Here is a 19,471-nt window from a genome sequence, read left to right on the forward strand (position 1 = left end):
ATAAGAAATAGAGACTAGAGAGTTTTACAAACCAGAGTAGTGACACTAACCTTATTCTCCCCTCTCCATAGCCCACTTTTCCAGCCTCCATATCCTTTCCTAGACACAGCAATAATGACCCCTCAGAAGTGACATTTTACATATATTCAAAATACAGGTATTAGAAATCACTTGAGATTTTAAACAAGTAAATAAGATGGGGGAAAAAAAAATTTAAGCATGTTCTAGTTTCAGGATACATAACAGAAAAAACACCACTCTCACTAGGATAGTTTCTGTAGACAACAGATGGCCTTGCTACATTTAGAGTGCTTGGAAATTGTTTGTTCTGTTTTCTGTTTGTTACAAGGGAAAAACAAACAAACTGGAAATTGTTGCAAAAGACTGTACTCAAAAAGCTTCACGCCAATCCTACATAAACCAGCACGTCTGATATAGCTGAAGACAACTTCTATAGTTGTGAGAAGGTATAAATATTACAGGACATGTGCAAGTACACATGAGCTCTGCTTCCAAATTAGAAGCAACAAGAAAAGGTCTGATGTTATCACCCCTGTGTATTTCATGACGCCAATCAGTGACAGCCTGCAGGTGCTGAAGCCACAGATGTTTTGATAAGTCAAAAAAAATTGCAGCAGAGCAGCAAAATAAACTTTCTGGAGGCATGTGGTTATGCCTCTCCTTCGAAAAAGACAGTGAAAAAGCACAAAATAACTTGTCTGATTAACAACAGCTAGTTAAATACGTAGCTATGTGAACTGAAGCAAGAGCTCTTTAAGTGGGAATTTGGAGAGGTGCTATGGCCATTTGAGTAGTTAATATGCTCTTGTATCAGCTATGCTCACATCCTGCTTTAGGAAAAAAATTTTTTACATCATCACTGCCTCAGACTGTAAACACCTGATAGCCAGGTGATCGATGTTTAACATCACTTCTCATCCTAGTCAAATCCATATCTGGTAATTGCTGACACATTCATAGTAGCTCCTTGAAATTATCACTACAAGTATTTGGGAAAAAAAAAATAGGCATAAATGGCACTAAAACAAAGCATTTCAGCCACGCATCCTCCATCTGCTGCCTCCATTTATGGATAATAGTGCAATTTGCAGATAATAGTAACAAAACTTTTCTCTAGGGATTTATTTATATCCCTGTATTTCCTGGATTATGGCTTGAACTTTCTAGTGCAATAAGTGCCCCAGAGAAACACTAAGTGCAGCAATTAAGAGAGGAGCTCATTTTCCTGCCCAAGTAATCTCTGCCTCCTCTGCCATCAATAGAAGGAATGCCTTAACTGTTGCTTTCTGTACTGTGAACAGAACCTACCCTTCCCAAGTCACCACTGCTACTAACAGAACAGTAAAACTGCAGTTTTGTTTACTCAGAAATATTTCAGCTACTCACATATCTGCCTACAGACTAGGCAGACTACTGTGTTTTAGTAGGCTTGACAATTTCAAATTATGTCCTGAGTCCACTAAAAGAAACAAAGATCAGGTTAACGACACGCCTTTCCCAAAGCAGAAGTTTTGCCTTTCCCAAGCAAAACTGAGACAGTATTCTGCTGCTTTGTAATTTTTTCCCTATATTAATTGATACAGACAGAATACACACTTGGTGATGTGCTGTGCTTCTTGTAGATCACTAATCTTCCATGGTCATGTATCCTAGATTACAACTCTCTGCTGCCTAGGCTGAATATTGAGGTACTCAGAGCAGCAGGTGAAAGGAATAGAAACAACCAACCAGAACTGACACGAGAGCTTTTATCTCTTTTCATTCTTATTTTTCCCTGTGCTTTTAACATCCAGCAGGTCACAAAATGAATGACAGGAATTAACTTATTTGGTTGCCAGATTATGTCAGTGGCAGTTTTTAGCCACTCAAGTCAAGAGATCATGACATAAGCAAGTGATTCAGATTATGCAGTGCACACCTCTCTGCATTATCTGCTCTCAGATATAAGAAAGACTCAAAAAGACAGAAAACTCATCTAAGTGACTGCTAAATATCAAATGTAAACAAAGCCAATACATGGGAAATTTGTCTAACGAACCCAACCTAAAAGGAACAGGGATTCTGCAGGCAATCTGTTTGAAAACACCCAACATGTTTGCACTTGCCCATCAGTTTGTTCAGTTCCTGTAAAAAAAAAAGATACATTACCAACAGGACAGACAACACCCTGAAGTATTGAAATTCAAATATGCTACCATATTGTCTTCACAATCCTGAAGCTATGATATCAATTTGCTCATTGTTACAGTGAAATCCCATTGTTTCTTTGTTGCATACATTTTCTCATTAGATTAAAACGTGGTTGAGAGACAGAATCTGTGCAGAGTTTAGCACAATGAAATATTTATCTCCAAATGCAGATTCCAGGCTGTATTATGATATGAATAATAAATGTAACTTGAGTTATGACCTCCCAAAGACCTGTTTACAAGTCCATTTTTGTTTGTTTAGCAGTGTGTTTCATGATTACAGCCACTGTATTTTTTTACTTAACAATAAAGCTTGTATTTTAAAAAACTTCACCTGTCTATATGAGGTTTCTTTCACCCCTTGCAAAAGTACACCACTTTATTAACTAAACTACTTATTAAAATATATATATTAGGAAATACATATTAGGAAAACCTCTCTCGACTCCAAGTTGCCATTAGCAACTTAACCTAAAGAGTAAGTTACACCAGTGGGTGACAAGTCACTGACATCCATAAGTCCAACTTAAATAAAGAGCAAAAGAATTGGCTCGTCATACATGATAGCCAGACAGAGGAAAACAGCAAATGAAGAATCGCAGATTCTCATGACAAGAACCTGCAAAGACACTTTCTATGTTCCTCAGGCATAAACTCATGAAAACTTTTACAAGCATCTTAATAAAAGAGAAAACATTTACATTACAATCTGCCTAGCTAACCTTAATAGAGAGGGAGAAAAGGAGAAAACAAACAGCTAATTTTAATAGTGAGCAGAAAGAACAAACAACAAATATCATTTCTTTGCCTTGTCACTCCTAAGCTTTCCCTGATTCCTTTATGTAACTGAGGATAATTTCTACATATATTCAAAGTGCTACTTGACTAAGACCTTAGTCCAGATATGCTATCAGTTTTGGAACCCTCCTTCTCATGCCAAAGATGTCTTAAAGGCAAGAAGAACCAAATTAAGTAAGCAGAAATAAGACAGTAAGCCAAGAGCATTTGTATTTAGTCACCTTGGAGTTTCAAGTTCTTCTAAGTTAATGCCTCCATTTAAGTATATGTTACTTTCAGAACATTACCAAGTAGTGATGATACAAGGAAGAGACTTCCATATAAAAAGAAAAAAAACGTCTTGTGCTTTTTAAGGAAGACTTCCTAGGAAAACTGTGACTACAATACTAACTGGGAAAGCTGCAGTTAACTTCTTGGTAATATGGACTTCACATCTTCCACTGTGCATCTCTGTCTCTTATAGAGTGAAAGTGCCAAAATGGTCAGGAAAGAAAAAAAAAAAAGAGAGAGGAAAAAATGAGGAATGACATAGTATTTAAACTCACTGTTTGGGCTAAAAGTTTCCATAGGGCACACTTCCCAGTGGTGGAAAACTGAATACTGAAACTACCATTTCTTAGACTTTTGAATGATGAGTGTTTTCATTACAGATAAAATGCTGACAGCATGACAGTGCTCTGTGAAACAGTAAAAATACCTTCCCTACAGCTGGTAGTGTGCATACTTGCTTCTGGTCATCAGAAGATGCTATTGATGGACTTCCCAAATTAATGAATTCATTCCCTGCTTTAGCCAGCTACGTCACAGAACGCCTTCATAGCTGATGAAAGATCTTCCCCAAAACCAGCAGGGGAGAAAGGAATTTTACTCAGTATTTTTCTTGGAAGAACATTGCAGAACCTCAAACCTCTAACATTTAAATGTTTCTGATTTCCTGCCTTAAGGCAACTGTGACCCAATTTATTCTCACATTTAATTATTTGGGGGGGGGAAGAAGGTTGTTTTCCCTCCCTACTATTTTTCTACAGATACATCTGTATTAACTTTATTTCCTTTAAGACTTGGCTTTGTTAGGCTAAACAAACAAAATTATACCATTCCTCCTTTCTTAGGACAAAAAGACTTCATCCTAGACTGCTCGTCCTTGTAGTTTTTTCTGTCTTATATTCCTTATATTTCTTATATATTATATTTTTTAAACAAAAGCAATTGTATACAGAGATAATAGTATACATTATCTGTATCTTGTAGGACAAATACATGAATCCTAGTTTCAACCCACCCAACTCAAAGATATTTCTTTCCATGGCTGCTTCATGCAGTCAGCTCAGTCATTTTGCTACTAGTAATTGAGTCTCCCCCCTGTTACTGTCTTTGCGGACAGGTAATCTCCCAGTTTAAAGCAGACATTCTTGTTGTATCTGGTACAGATATCGTGTTCTATATCATTAAATTGACAGTTTTTACAGGTAAGGTAGAATAGCTCTTCTCATACATCTGTGAGTCCCTTTGGGGAGTGCAATCTTTTCTATCTTTGGGGCATCATTTTACCATTTAGTTATTAGCAAGAATATGAAATAAAATTTGTTAACATCTCAACTGAGGAGTCTTTGTTATTCTTCCTTCTCCAGAAGCATAACCTCCCAGTAATAATAATTATGGTCCTCTAGACCACTTCCCAAGTATGATTATAATTCCACATTAGTACCAATTTTAAAATTATCTAACAGGTCAGTTTATATTATGCTAACATGCCCTTTCTCAAGCCTCTTCCATGTCTGTAGCAATGGCATTCATACACTTCCCTTATTATACAGTAATATTGCTTTTCTTATAAGATAGTGCCAGAACCCAAACCACAAAAATGCCAGTTTTCTTCACATTAAGAGGACTGCTGAAAATGACCATAAGATGAGAATTCTCCATCTGTATTGAGGAGAAAGCAGTGTTTAGATCTGCTCTTCTCAGCCCTGCACATTTCTTTGAAGCTGTGACTGTTTCCTTCCTTTCTCCTTGGTAACCACACATCCTGCCCCAAAGAGACAACTGCAGGAAAACAGAAATTCTGACCCAGCAAATGCTGTCACTAAGCTCTTCTTGTAAATACAGTAATTGAGTAGAGAGTTTCTTATATCATACAAAGCTATACTATACATATAGATGTTTATGCACAGTAGACAGCGTTAAAAGGGGAAGCTTTTTGAAAAGTACTTCAACAAATTGAAACCATAAACACAATTCAAATTTGTAAACATGAACTGTCAGCACTTCAATGACAGTTTGGACCACCTCTCTTCTTAACAGAGCTGCAAACAGGATTGCACTGCTTGATTTTTCTATTTTCTTTCACTTTTATAAAAAATACTTCAAAGCATATAAAATTTCATGGTATATATTCAAACAACTTATTCACTAGTTCTTTAATTGATATTTTCAGGTTTATGATGGTCTGAACTGCACATATACCCTTAGCACAATAAAGCACTAAAATAATGCGTTTGTTGAGATAATGAAGCAGAAACAAACAAGACACTACTGCTGTAGATGATTTCACATTTAAAGCAGTTAATTAGATGTCTTTTGGCAAGTTATTTATACAGTTGTTTAAGCCAATGGAGAGCTCAAGGAATTGTTTCCTGTGGCTTCTCATAGAATTCTACATGTCATCATTTGAGTTCTATTGTCACTAGTTGTATCAGATAACTGGGGAAAAAAAATAAGGTCATTGTCACTGAAGTCAGAGAAGAAAAAGCAACACTAAGAGAGCAAACCTACCACAATGAAGAAGGCATATGCAGAAAGAAAGGAGGATCCATTCATTTTTCCCGTGGCAGTATCATTTTTCTATCTACTGGAATACACATGCAAAGCTCAATTATTCATGCAAACATTCACATTAAGGTCAATAGGAGTACAATGAGCAGGATGTGTAATAGAATTTCCTTGAAGCCAACAAGCAACTCTCCTGTGTTACATACTTTATACATGTTGAAAGCTCTTCTGCCTTTCATGTCTAACCTACAAAAAACTAAGGTAAGAGGAAGAGAGGAACAAAGGCATCGTGCAGGTAATGCCCATGTGAGAGGAATGCCTAAAAGACTTCAAGAACACAAATATTAGTTTCTCACTGCACAAATGTCTGCTTTTTGCTGGGCCAGGATCAAACTGATTTAATAAAGGTTACATATATGCTTCAGGTCAAGAGGTAAGCATCATATTCCATTATTCTAGAATCCAAACTACATCAGTATTCAGCCCCATACAAGCAATCCTGTTATCCCAAATCCAAGCAAAAATACACTATGAACATTTACTTCTGTAACAGTGGTTTTACTGCATTGAGGTAATGTGATAAAAAAGATTAATAAAGAGTTCTAGTACTATATGAAAAGACTTTTTTGTTATGTAAAAACCTAGAAAGAATAAGAGCAATCAGGTCAGATTCCTTGATGGTACCTGTTAGATATTATCCAAACATTTATGTGTAAAAACATTCGTTTTGTAGTAAATATTGCAGAACTGCCTCATTTAGTACAATTTCAAATGTACACGCTTGGAAAGAAAATCATAATATTCTTTATGTCAGAATAAAGCTATCTTATTTTTTTTTCTTAATCATGCCAAATACGTGCTAGAACAAGTTGAAATCAAATCTTCCTTCTTAAGCATCATTTCTGGCACATAAGCTTTCCCAGAACAGGCAATTGCATGTTCTGTTTACGAATCAGTGAAGCTGTGGTTGGACATGACAAGACAAAGATGAACTATTTGACTGAAGCAACTGAAGTGCAAAAGGAAATGAACTGTCACATCAATGGGGGCTATCTGGTAGAAATATCTTGTGATAAATTAGAACATCTTTAGCTTTCTGAAAGGTGAGTAACACTAAAGTGTTAAATAAGAATCACTTCTCACCAGTATTTGTATCTGCAATGTTTTTTTCAGGCATTTATTCCTGTTGTTGAAGACTCCATTTTCTTTCCTCACATCAGGGGAGATGACACAAGTTGCAAGCTGTTAAGAAACGCGATATCTGATGCAGTACCTGATGTTAGATAAATTCTGCTCTGTTTAGAGTTAAAATTGTTCACTTCAAAAGTAAAATCAGGTATAACAATGATATAACAAGAAGTCTAACAATGATGAGCTTTTTGTTTGTTTAATTTGCTTAATTTGAAATGCTGGAATTGGATTTGACTCCACGCTATCAAGTAGTGTGAATAATCACAGAATGGCTTGGCAGGAATCTCAGGGATCATGAAGTTACAACACCTCCCACCACAGGCAGCGCCACCAATCTCCCCATTTAATACTAGACCAGGCTGCCCAGGGCCCCATCCAATCTGGCCTTGAACACCTCCAGGGACAGGGCATCCACAACCTCTCTGGGCAACCTGTTCCAGCTCCTCACCACACTCATAGCGAAGAACTTCCTACTGACATCCAACCTAAATAAGAAATAATACATTCAAGAAATGTATGGAGCCTTTTGCTTTTGTTGGGACAATACCACCGATGCAAATCCAATGGAGTCCTTGCTGAACTCTGCTCTGAGAGCTGACAGGACCTTACAGCATTTAGTATCTCACAGAGCTAAGCTCTTCAAAAAGAGAAGTCATCTATGTGTACGTTTATGCAATCATATTCCATTTACAAATATCCATCACGTTTCTTACCAGAGGTAAGCACCCATGTCCAGTAGACTCTACCTACATGAGCAGTTTCCATGTTTGCTAAATGCATTTTTCTCAAATAATACACTATTAAGTCCTGCCAATCTTTTTTTTTTTTTCCCCTATATTCTAGAAGCATTTACAGTGAAGTAAAGAAAATTGTTATCAATTGTATAACTACAGCTCATCAGTGAATTACCTCAATCCCAAACAGCTTCTTAGTTGAAGTTTTGTCTCTCTAAAATAGCTGTCATATTTATTTCATATAGCAGGGCTTTTTATATAGTTAAGTAAATAAATAACCCAACTCTAGTAGTTTTGGTAAATTGTCCCCAATAACTGGTTGTCACGCATTGCTCCACTTCCACAATGCTTGTTCCCTGCATACTGACAAAGGAAAACTGTTGCTTTAGAAATCTCTTTCCACATGCCTTAGCCTTCAGTCACCAATAGATTCATTTCTTATTTTCCCAGTATAGACACTGACAGGTCACATGTACCAACACAGGAAGAGTTGTCATGGCAGATCAGACTCCTGGTCCATCAAGACTGACGTTGTCTTTACTGTATCTCAAAGGAAAGCGCAAGTCTGCCTAATGCAATAAGCAATTATTCCATGATACCCACAAGGTCAACATTTCTTTTGGACTTTGGCAATCAAATAATGCCCAGCAGTGAAAGATGCTATTATCTTTCAAATAGTTTCCTATGTTGTGTATAACAGACTCTCTTTCCTTATGACTGATACTCAACAGGATACTGTCACAGCTAAGAGATTCAAAATTTAATCTGGTAAAAAAAAAAAGAACTAGATGAAAATGCAAGATTAACAGTAAAAGTTTTCAAAATTAAGACTGAAACAGAGGAAAAGTTGGGTCCTATGGTATTAACTTCAAAACTAAATTTTCACACAAGCAGCCCAGTGATTTCAGATTCACGTATGAGTCATGAGAAAGACGAAGTAAGTTTTAGAATCGTATGCCAGAAGTCATTCAGAATTGCCATTGTAACTCAGATTTATTTGCAGTCCTGCAGTAAACTCTGAATGCTAGCCTTTAATGGCAATTACCATTCATAGATATATTGCTTTTATTTCCACTTCCTAGTGGTATTTTCATGTCAGTAATTGCTCCCCTGAGAAGGACTGTCCAAAAAAGTAGCAGTAACATATTACTGAAATGCATTAAAGCCTATAATCCCATTATTCTATGATTCCAACGTTTTTGGCTCTACTACTCAACAATCTGCTAAGCTTGGAAAAACTCTCTTTATGCAGTTTCCAGTTTACTTTGTAATTACTCTTCATAATTTCTAGTAGATTATGCCTAATGTCCCACAGAGATCAGCAAAACATGAACTCTGTAACTTTGACAAAAATAATTGAGATCTGAGTCAGATGACTGTGAGTTCAGATTTCATTTCTATTAATGGGTTGTCATATTTCCATTCTTCGGGAACCTTATTTTTATCCAGAATCTGACGTCTTTTCCTGTGAAAAGAATCAGCTGTTACCCCTAGCCACATTTGGATGTAATCAGTGGAAAGGAAGAGCAGCAGAATAAGAAAAAAAAAAAAAAAAAAAAGAATATCCAGAGAGAACTAGAAAAAAAGTCAGTCTTATAGTCTGATAATTTAAAAACAAGTGTGTTTTCAGGGGCAAATTAGCAGCCTATTGAAGGCTTTTAGCTTTGTAATTTATACTACAGCATGTTATTTCCCAAAACATTTGGAAGACAAAAATACAGCAGACTGTTTTGAGTTCTGTAAATGGGAACAAATGAAATCACATGAAGCTGAACTTTTTTTTTTTAAAAGAAAGAATTATGAAAATAGAGCTGTTAGATATACACGCTAAGCTCAATAAAATATAGGAATTCGTAGAATTCTTCAAAACTGATGAAAACAAAACATCACTATGTGGGAGAAGGCGATTCCACATTCATAACAGGACAGCCCTGATTGTTCTTCTCTATTTATGTTTTAAGTCTGTACACGTGAGTAATAGAATAGGAGAATAAAAAAAATCTGACATTTTGAATCTAAGTACATATAAATGAATACACCTGTGAGAAGGTACATAAATTAATTCACAAAACTTTCAGGAAAGCAAACATTTTTGACATGATGATCATTGGCTTCTCTGTGATATGTATGTGTCTCTAAAATAAAATTGCTGTCTGAAAGGAAAACATCCAGACGTCGGTACTTACAAGAGTGGATTGTTTGTCTACAGTTTGCTGTTAAATTAGTCTGTATTTCAGCAGCTGTTTTCATTCTTTGCCAGAGGAGGTTACGTGGGACATTTTCAGTGATACTAAAATCTAGCAATGTTGATACATACACAACAAAGAGTTGTGAGTACGGTGTCAGAAAGGACTGGTTTTAAGCATCTCTACAGCAAAACAGTGTTATAGAGAAGAATAGAGAAGAATTGAAGCCTACGGGCTAGATCTGTGGTTGCTCTCCACATTCTTTACAAAGAAAGATCAGTATAGGCCTGGCTTTATGCTTTCCACAGCCATCTGCAGCTACCCCTGTCTGAGCTGATGGAGAGGTTTGGTAGCCACCACACTATTGATGCCATCCTTGCTTTTCAGCTCCAGCTTCAGCAGGAAAGGGGAAGATCAAATTTACTGACATAAATGTTTTATCCATCTGATCTGACATACTAACTCAAACTGTGCTACATTTCAGTTGATGACTGGTAGTAAATCGGCAGCGTATGCAAAATCTTTCTTTCATGCTGGTATCTTATACCTCATTGATATATCTCCCTGTAATATTTATAAACAAATGATGTCTCTTCAAACTGCATCTCCTGATCAAATATTCACCTCTTGCCCTAAATTTTCACACAACTCTAAATTTTAATGACTTTTAAAGAACATCTTCAAACCACAAGCTTTTATATTATTTAGCCAGATATACTTAAACTACAGGAATGTTGTAAACCACTCTCCTAAACTACACAGGTAATCTAAACATATAAAACATGATAACAAGCAGTAGCTTAACAGTGATTCATAGACAGACACACTTCCCTGCTTGCTAAGATTGAAATGATTTTCACTTGACTATGAGTCTGCTAAGGGCCAGAGGGTCATAAACCAAAACTCCCCGTCATCTTTCCCCTGCTTTTCTGGGGAATTAAAAAACCCAATGATCTTTCTCTAGTAAGAAACAAAAGATATTTCAACACCCAATTTTTAAATATTATCTCAGCCATAAATCCAGCTGTTATTCAGTCCTGTTCTTTTGGATAAAGCTACCCAATCTTTCCTTATATCTCATGCTTGTTAGGTACCCCATGCCTATGAGAATTATGTTCTAGAATACCTAAGGAAACCAGTGAGTAGAGTCATTTGCAGCCAGGGACCTAACTGATCGGGAATACATTACAATTCCAGGCTCTTGGCCATGCTAGAAAACTCAAAAGCTTGATTTGCTCAATATTTGAATCTAACTCCAGGGATAGCCAAGTACATCTAAATGCTTCTCCTGCCCGTGGGAATTGGTACAGGTCAAAGACCAGAGTAACATGGGAACTAGAATCCTCTTGAATTTTGTTTGTCATTTTTGACTTTTGCGTAATAATGGTAAAGACTAAGAAAATGAAGAAAAAAAAGATACAAGCCTATTTCTGCATTTCCTGTTTCACATAGCACTTGAATTATACAAAAAAAAAAAACCGACATTTGCCCATTTTCTATATATTTTCTATATAGAAACAATGTCCATTAAACTGGACAAGCTGCAGTAAGTTCAATGCATCACCTTCCCAGCTTCTTTCCGATTGTAGATGTTTTCTTATCACGTTTATGAAGTCTTGAATTGTCTGGGATGTTATTACATTAAAAAGTTAAGCTACGCTGTAAATTCTTCCAATGAGGACTGGATTTATCAGCCACATACAGCACAGAATTTCTTCCAAAGGTAGCAAATTCCATCAACAAGAGAAGGCTGAAGACAGAATACAGAAGGAAATGTAGTTTTTGGAATAACTCAATGAAATTGGAAGATAAAGTCAAAGACTTTAAGAAGAGTTAGAAAATAGGAACTTTTTTTGATATTGAGTCTTCTTGTAAACTGAAGTCAGAACTAGTTACTTAAATAAGAATTTTCCCTGCTTGTATTTTAATATTCACACCAAAAGCCTTTTCTGTTGACACTACTTATTTGATAAGATATAAGCAATTAACTCTCTTTTGTGAGCCAAAAAGCAAATAAAACTGATTCAGTTTTGATTTTAAACAATTTCACAACACCTGTACATAGCTTTTTTTTTTTTATTGCAGTGCAAGAAACATTCCTGGATCAATGAGAGCATATCAGAGAAAGCAGTCTGCCTGGTGAATCTAAGATTCTTTACAGTCAGCATAGCCCATTTCCGTAAAGTACACTTACTATGTATTAAAAAAAAAAAAAAAAATCCTTTCTTAAAAGATCTTCAGCCTCAGTAAAGTAAAAATACATTAAAATAATTAAAGATGTGAAAGCAGAAGATGAGAGCTGTAAAGCAGTGGTTGGACAGAGTAGATGTGATATTGCTGCTAATAAATAGCAAAGACATTTTTAATGTAATACATTCTTGCAAGAGCCAATCTAAGAACTCCACTGTATTTTTTCAATTCTAAGCACATTAAGCAAATGTTGGTATTAGGCTAAACTTTACACAGTCAAGTATCACTATTAGAAATTCAAAAATACTGGTGCTTTTTCTCTCTTTGTAGTGGGAATCCCGTTCATAGGCTCTCAATTCCCAGAACTATTTAATAAGCAAATGAGGAGACACAAAGCTCACTGACATTCCAGTTGGATGACCATTTCTCCAAGACTACTGCAACGCTCAGAAGATTGCACCTATATTCTCTATTGCACAAACTTGGTGGAACTTTGGATTGCAAAACATCAGCATTCCAGAGAAATGCAAGCATCTAAAAGATTCTCACCAATATCAGATAAACATTTTCAAGCTGAGACATTAAATAACTGCTAAAGTTTACCACTCAGGGTAATCTACAAAACTGAGCTCCATAAATGCCTTCATTTACCACTGAACAACACAAGCATAACAGCATTGCCCGGATTTTAACCAACTTGAATTATTTTATTATTAATTCTGCAAAATAAAAATAAAAATAAATATAACATCACCCTGGAATTAATCAATTACAGGACTGTCAACCTTTTAGACTTTCGCATTAAAATGAATCATAAGTACAAGATCACTTAAGTAGAAGAAATTCTACAGGTAAACTCTCACGCGTGGCAGTTCTCCAGTCAAGAATCCTGACTTTACTGCCCATTTCATAATTAACAGACATGATCTACTCTAAACAATTGCACAGAGCTTAGAAATACTCCAGAATTTTGACCAAAGGCCACGTTACAGTGAATTGGGATCCTACAAAAAATTCTCTTTTGGAGGGCTGATAAGAGCATTGAAACCTGTTGATCCAAATCTCACAGTCTGCTTCTAATAATAACAGAAGTTGTATCCATTCCCATTTGAGTGTTGAAAGCAGTTTCTTTTTTATGAAGTTTTAGAATCAGTCCTTTTTAAAGCTTAATAGAGCAGACTCTATGTTAGCACCTACTATAAATCAAGTGCCACCCACACTCAAACTTTTAATTAACGAAACAGAGACAACAGTTCCTTTTTAAGATAGAATGTAAACTAAATCTATTTTTAACAACCAGATTTAACGTTCCTATACATGAAATGTCACCTGAATAATTGAGAGAGATACCAATTTCAGTAATTGCCTGCATGATGTGCTTTCTCCACTCTTGTGCAATAATGCATCTAGCATCAGAAAAGAGTGAACTTTTACTACTTCTGAATCTGAGCATACTTTAAATGAACAATTAATATTATAAAGAAAAATATCTCTTTAAAACAATTAATGTACAACAGCACTGTTCAAACTGTGAAATTGCCAAAAAGTCCTGGAAATGTATAGAAAATAAGGTGTTTACTGCACACCTTTTACAGTATTAAACCCAATGCAGAAATCCCAATTAGTACCCTCATAATGAAAACAGATTGAAAATTAATTTGGTTTCTAATATTTCCTTTGAGTATGAAATAAGAATAGAAATACAGATAAAATTTAACTAGTTTAAAACTGAAAAACAATCAACTTCTAGATTTCATTTTGGTAATGATCCGAAGATCATTTCTCTTCAGGTGAGGCAGTCAGACCACACAGCAAAGCAGCACTTCCCTGGCAGAGTGAGAAAATAAGACATAATAGCAGCTGCTCTGAGCCAAAGAAAGGTCTGTCTGCTCAGCATCTCAAAGAAAGAACACAAGGAGATCCTTCGATGAGCAGCATAAGAAACTGAATTATTCCTCCCCGGGAATATCCTCCTAGTTTACCAGCAGTCAGAGAGTTACAGGCTTCTTTGAAGTTGTTAGCAAATTAGCAGCAGTTAAAGGATCTCTTATCCTTGAAAAATTCAACCCTTTTTTGAAGTCATTTATATTTTTGGCATTCCAAAAATCCTGCAGACTCTACAGTGTAACTTATATTTTGCATGGACAATAATTTTATTTTGTTTGCTTGAAATCCACTGTTCAAAATTTATTGAATATCACAGATTCTTATGCAGTGAAAAATACTGAACAATCCTGTCTCATACACGTTTGTCTGATTTCTGATTTCATTGTATTGTTTAATTTAATATCTATCACCTCTCTCAGCTTCTCCTCTCCCCTAGTTTTTAGTCAGCTTAGTCTCTTCCCATATGATGCAATTCTAAGTCTCTGGATGCTCACAGCATTCTCTCCTGTGGCTTTCGTAAGGTACAGAAAGAAAACTGCTGGGGGAATCAAATCAGCATGCCATGGATCTGAATGAACATAGGAATGTTTCATGGGTTTCACAGATCTTCTCTTATCATTTCTAAATAATTCCCAACATTCTTTTTTATCACTTGAATTGAGTTGATATTTTGAAGAGACTATGAAAATAATCTCAATCTCATTCCTGATTAGTGACATCAAACATCTCTTTAGTTATATAGGTTGTCACTGTGTAATTTTTCATTTATCATTCAAAGCAGTGCCAACACTGAATTATATATCCTTCTCCATTTACTTGTCACATAGTATCATTGTACCCTTCTGAAACATTTTGCTATTGTCTTTAGGCTTTACTATCTTTAGCAATTTTATATCATTTTGGGTTGTCACCCCAATATTCCTTCCCTTTTCAGGTTATTTACAAATATGCTGAAAAGCAAGGGAACAAAACAAGGTCCTGAGAGATTCCAAAGATAAACTTCCTCCACTGGAAAAAAAAAATAATAAAAAAATAATAAAAAAATAAAATCCCACATTCATAAAAATAAAAACAGTGGAAAACAAAAGCAGAATTCTTGTAAGCCTCAAAAGTGATTTGAGATATTAAAATAGTGATTTGATTTCTTTAAGTCACTTGGATTTGGTTCAAGATTTTGTTAAAAAGTTAACTTATATCTGAACAAGGAGCATTATCCAGATCAGAGAAATAGTTATAGACTTATTCAAAAGGTCAACAAACCTGTGAGCTTATTGTTTATCTCCAGAGAGGACTAATTTTAATTTATTATATTTATACATATACACACAATGTTTCTATATTGCTAACCAATTCATCAAGTATAGAAGTCAGACTAAGCCATTCATTTCTAATTATCAGAGTTAAAATGGTCCTCTACGAAATTGGAACCTCTGATAATTAGAAAAAAGACTGAGTAGGCAACGTACCAGAGATCATTGCTCAGAAATTCCCTACCTCAATTCCTTTAAAACACCACCTAGCCCTGGCACTATTTACTTTATTAATTCAATCTAAAAATTACTTATTTTTCAGTTTGAGACAATAGTTCCACAATTATTATACTGGACCAGAAACCCCCGAAATGATGTCCTCAGAAGTGAATACCAATACAAATAACCCATCAAAATCTATTATGTGCTTACTGCCTTTGTTCTTCCTGGGTCTTACTCATTCTGCGCCTTCATCACATCACAAAATCTCTCTTGTAAATCTCCTTGAATGGTCAGTAACTTATTTCCTCAGTAACATCTTTAATTCCTCCAGGTCCAATGAAATTCTAAAATAAACCACTCAGTTTGCCTTCAAATGAGAACACAGATTATCACTTCTACCTTGAGAAGACATTCAAACCCGTGGGAGGTGGATGTAAAATACGAATGACCATTCTTACTAACTACCGTAAAGAGAACAAGGCACTGGGGAATCAGACCTATCAGATTTACACTGTACCTATGACATTTTCCCATTTGATGTCACTTTGCACTGAAATGCCAGCATAAGCTATGGAAAAAAAAAATTAATATCGAATAATTATCCTGCAGAAAGTGAGCTGTTTAATATACTAATTGCACACATAAATACCTACTGGAAATCGCTATTTTTGTAACTGAAAGCAATGGTTTAATTCCAGTGTGATAACTTAATTCAAAGTTATTAGAAATATTTGTTCAGATACAATTTATATTTATAATGTCTCTGGTAATGGGAAGATCTGTTGGAATATCAATTTTTTGGTGACAGAAAACTGTATAACTCAATTGTTATATCTATGAACAAGGCACAATTAAATCATCAAAGGCAAGAGTCAAATAATAATGAGTTTGATATTTCATGCTGAGCAGAGTTTATAACACCTTTTAAAATAGTCACGTCCAATATTAAAAAAGTATCCTAAGACACAGAGAAGATCCTGAGAAAATTGCACTCAGACCAAAAAAACCACCAGGATATATTCTTTGAATAAGACCACACATGTTTTCTGCTCATAGAGGTTGGGTTTTGCTCTCATTTTATGGTAAATTCCTTTGTATCAATTAAGCTGAGGGAGGCCTCAAACAGAAGAAACCTTTGAAAGCATATGTTGTGGCTTGTGGCTTACGAGGCGCTGTTGTGTTTGACCATAAAGAGACAAAGATACTTCTCAGGAAGGTCTCTCTTATTTTCTCTTTGTTTCAAGTAGTTTTTTCCTTCTTCCTTCTACTCTTACTCTTTTTCATGCCACTGAGGTCACTTTCAACACAAATAAAGAGTACCTGGCCTAGTAGCAGAGTCCCCTTGATGTCTGCAAAACTAACTACTAACCCTTTATTCAGGCTCTGGAAGGTTTATGAAAGAGGATAAGAAACCCTACAGAGAAGGTATGGAGACCTTCCAGAGGCCAGGCACCAGGAAGTCAAAGGAGATGCAGATCAGAACTAGATTCCCTCTAGTTCCCATTCCAAATACTTCATTGCTGCGTTCATCCCAGAAGCATAAAATGGTGTAACATTGCATCAATCTACCTGAGACAATTGGAAGCTTTCAACAAAAACAAAGGCAGGATCTTTGATGCCAATTATTTCTATATAGAAAGATTTTTACACTCATATTTTCTCTAATAACATACATTTCATTACAGATTTTGCTGTTAGAAAACGCAAACTAAATGCTAGGATAAAGTACACATACTGTAATTTTGTAATACACTGTTACAAGTTAAATTGAAACACAGTTTACGCATACTTCTTAAAGAAGACTTTATGTAATGTTACCTGTGAATAATCACAAACTCTTATAACATGTATTCTTTTCTTTTCTAGACACGTTTACCCATAGTAGAGTATTACATTATTCAAACAAGAAGGGCTGAAAAATAGGACAGGTAGGTGAGAGGTAACATGATGTAATTCTGGGCATGGCTGTACCTCCAACTTTCAGACACAAAATGAAGCAGAAAAACAGTGTCACTATTGCTATGTAGAATACCTGAACCAGAACATGTTTTCCTCACTAATATAACCGACCTCCAAGTAAAACAAAAGACCTCCATTAACAACAACAATGCCTTTCACAACACTTCGGTGCTCTCACACATCCAATAGACCTACCAGTACTTTCTTCAGTTGCCAAAGGTTGGCTCATAGGATGTGTTTGTCTGCATGTACTGCAGATAAACATTTGGTTACACCCAGGAACACACACAGCATCACACGGTGGAAGCACATTTCCTAGCAGTTTGCAGATCAGCTAGGTGCCCATCAGAGGCACCTGTACTGCATTCTACCAAATTCCTCTCTATACCCAAAGGTAACAGGATTAGCATGAAACATCCTGAAACTAAAGAGAACTTGTGACTCCACAAGGCAAACAGGCAAAATGAGATGCCAGCATCAGAGCCCTGATTGCATTAATTGCTCATAATGGTTCTAATCAGGCTCACCTGGTGATTTCACCACCCACAGTCTTTTATGCAGAGAATGAGTAAGCACATTGGTGAAGGCTTTGTTGCAAGTTTTACGCTGAGTATAAAATAGGCCTGGGGAAGCTAAACCTGAATAGCTATTGGCTTGTTTGTTACATGCTGAAGTGAGGAACAAATAAGTAAGTGTCAGCTTATTCTCAGATTCTTTTAATATTTTCTCAATATTCTTTTTTCCTCTTGCTTCTTGCATTCCAGGAACTTTTTTTTTTTTTTTTTTTTTTAAATCAGGGAAGGAACAGAGAGCCTGCTACCTTATCTTGCTCTCACTTGATTGAGGCAATTGTTTTGCTCACCTGTGCTAGATTTTTTTTATTCAGCTGTATTAGACATAATTACTGCAAAATGCACAGTGTAACTTCCTAATGCTGTGTAGAGGACCTGGTAGGTATGCTTTGACTATTAGGTAGTCAGATTTATTGTACTCTTGCCCTGGGGAGGAGCTCTGCTGTTGTTTTCTGCATATATTTCATAATAGACTATATCAAACTCAAAAATGAATACAAGGTTAGATTAGCTGTTTTATATATGAGCATCCTAAATTATAAGCCTAATATAAATGGAAAAGAACTGAAGTGCAGTAGACACCATTGTTTTACCTACTTAGTTTTCCTATTACCAGAGCATGTTCCACAAACATTGCAAATCATGGTGGCTCTTTCAAAAAATTACTCATTTTACACAGAAAGAGGCCCAAGGCTTTGATCACAGGAAGCCTTCTAAAATGTTCAAATCCCCAGCCTCTCATTAAGCAACAGAGAGAGCCTACAGCCATGAATACAGCATAATGCTGGGTGAAAAAGGAGACTGACCTGCATGGCCCCATTGCAGAATTTTCGTGGGTGCAAACAAGTATCCTTTAGCACATGCTGTGTGCATTACGAACTTTTGTCTTGGGGAGAATCCCAAAATGAATAGCATTAAACACTAGCAAAGATATACTAGATGACCTTTAATTTCCTTTCAATCCAAGCTCAAGATCTGGGGGAATTGTTGCCAAAACCATACCTGCTTACTAGATTTTATTCATTCATTTATTGGGGAGTGGGTGTAATCATTTTATGATAATTCTGAGCCAAAAACGTATGCTTGCAGCATAGAAGACCAAATCCATCCTGGGATACATTGCCCAAGAGGAGTGGCTGCAAGGCAAGGGAGGGCATTGTCCTCCTCTGCTTCAACCTTTTGAGGCCCCATCTGGAATGCTGCATCCAGGCCTGGGGCCCCTGGCACAAGAGAGATGTGGCGCTGCTGGAGTGGGTCCAGGGAAGGCCATGAGGACACACAGAGTGCTTCTATGAAGGCGGGCTGAGATTGCAGGGCTTCTTCAGCCTGGAGAAGGAAAAGCTCCAGGGAGATCTCACTGGGGCCATCCAGTACTAGAGGGAAGCTTAAAGCAGGAGAGAGAGCCAATTTACTCAGGTAGACGGCAATAGAACAAAGGGGAACGAACAGTTTTGAACTAGAATAGCAGAGATTTAGGTCAGGTGTTAGGAGGAAATTATT

This window comes from Meleagris gallopavo, chromosome 7 (genome assembly GCF_905368555.1).
Source record: "Meleagris gallopavo chromosome 7, MGAL_WU_HG_1.1, whole genome shotgun sequence".
Classification (NCBI taxonomy): domain Eukaryota; kingdom Metazoa; phylum Chordata; class Aves; order Galliformes; family Phasianidae; genus Meleagris; species Meleagris gallopavo.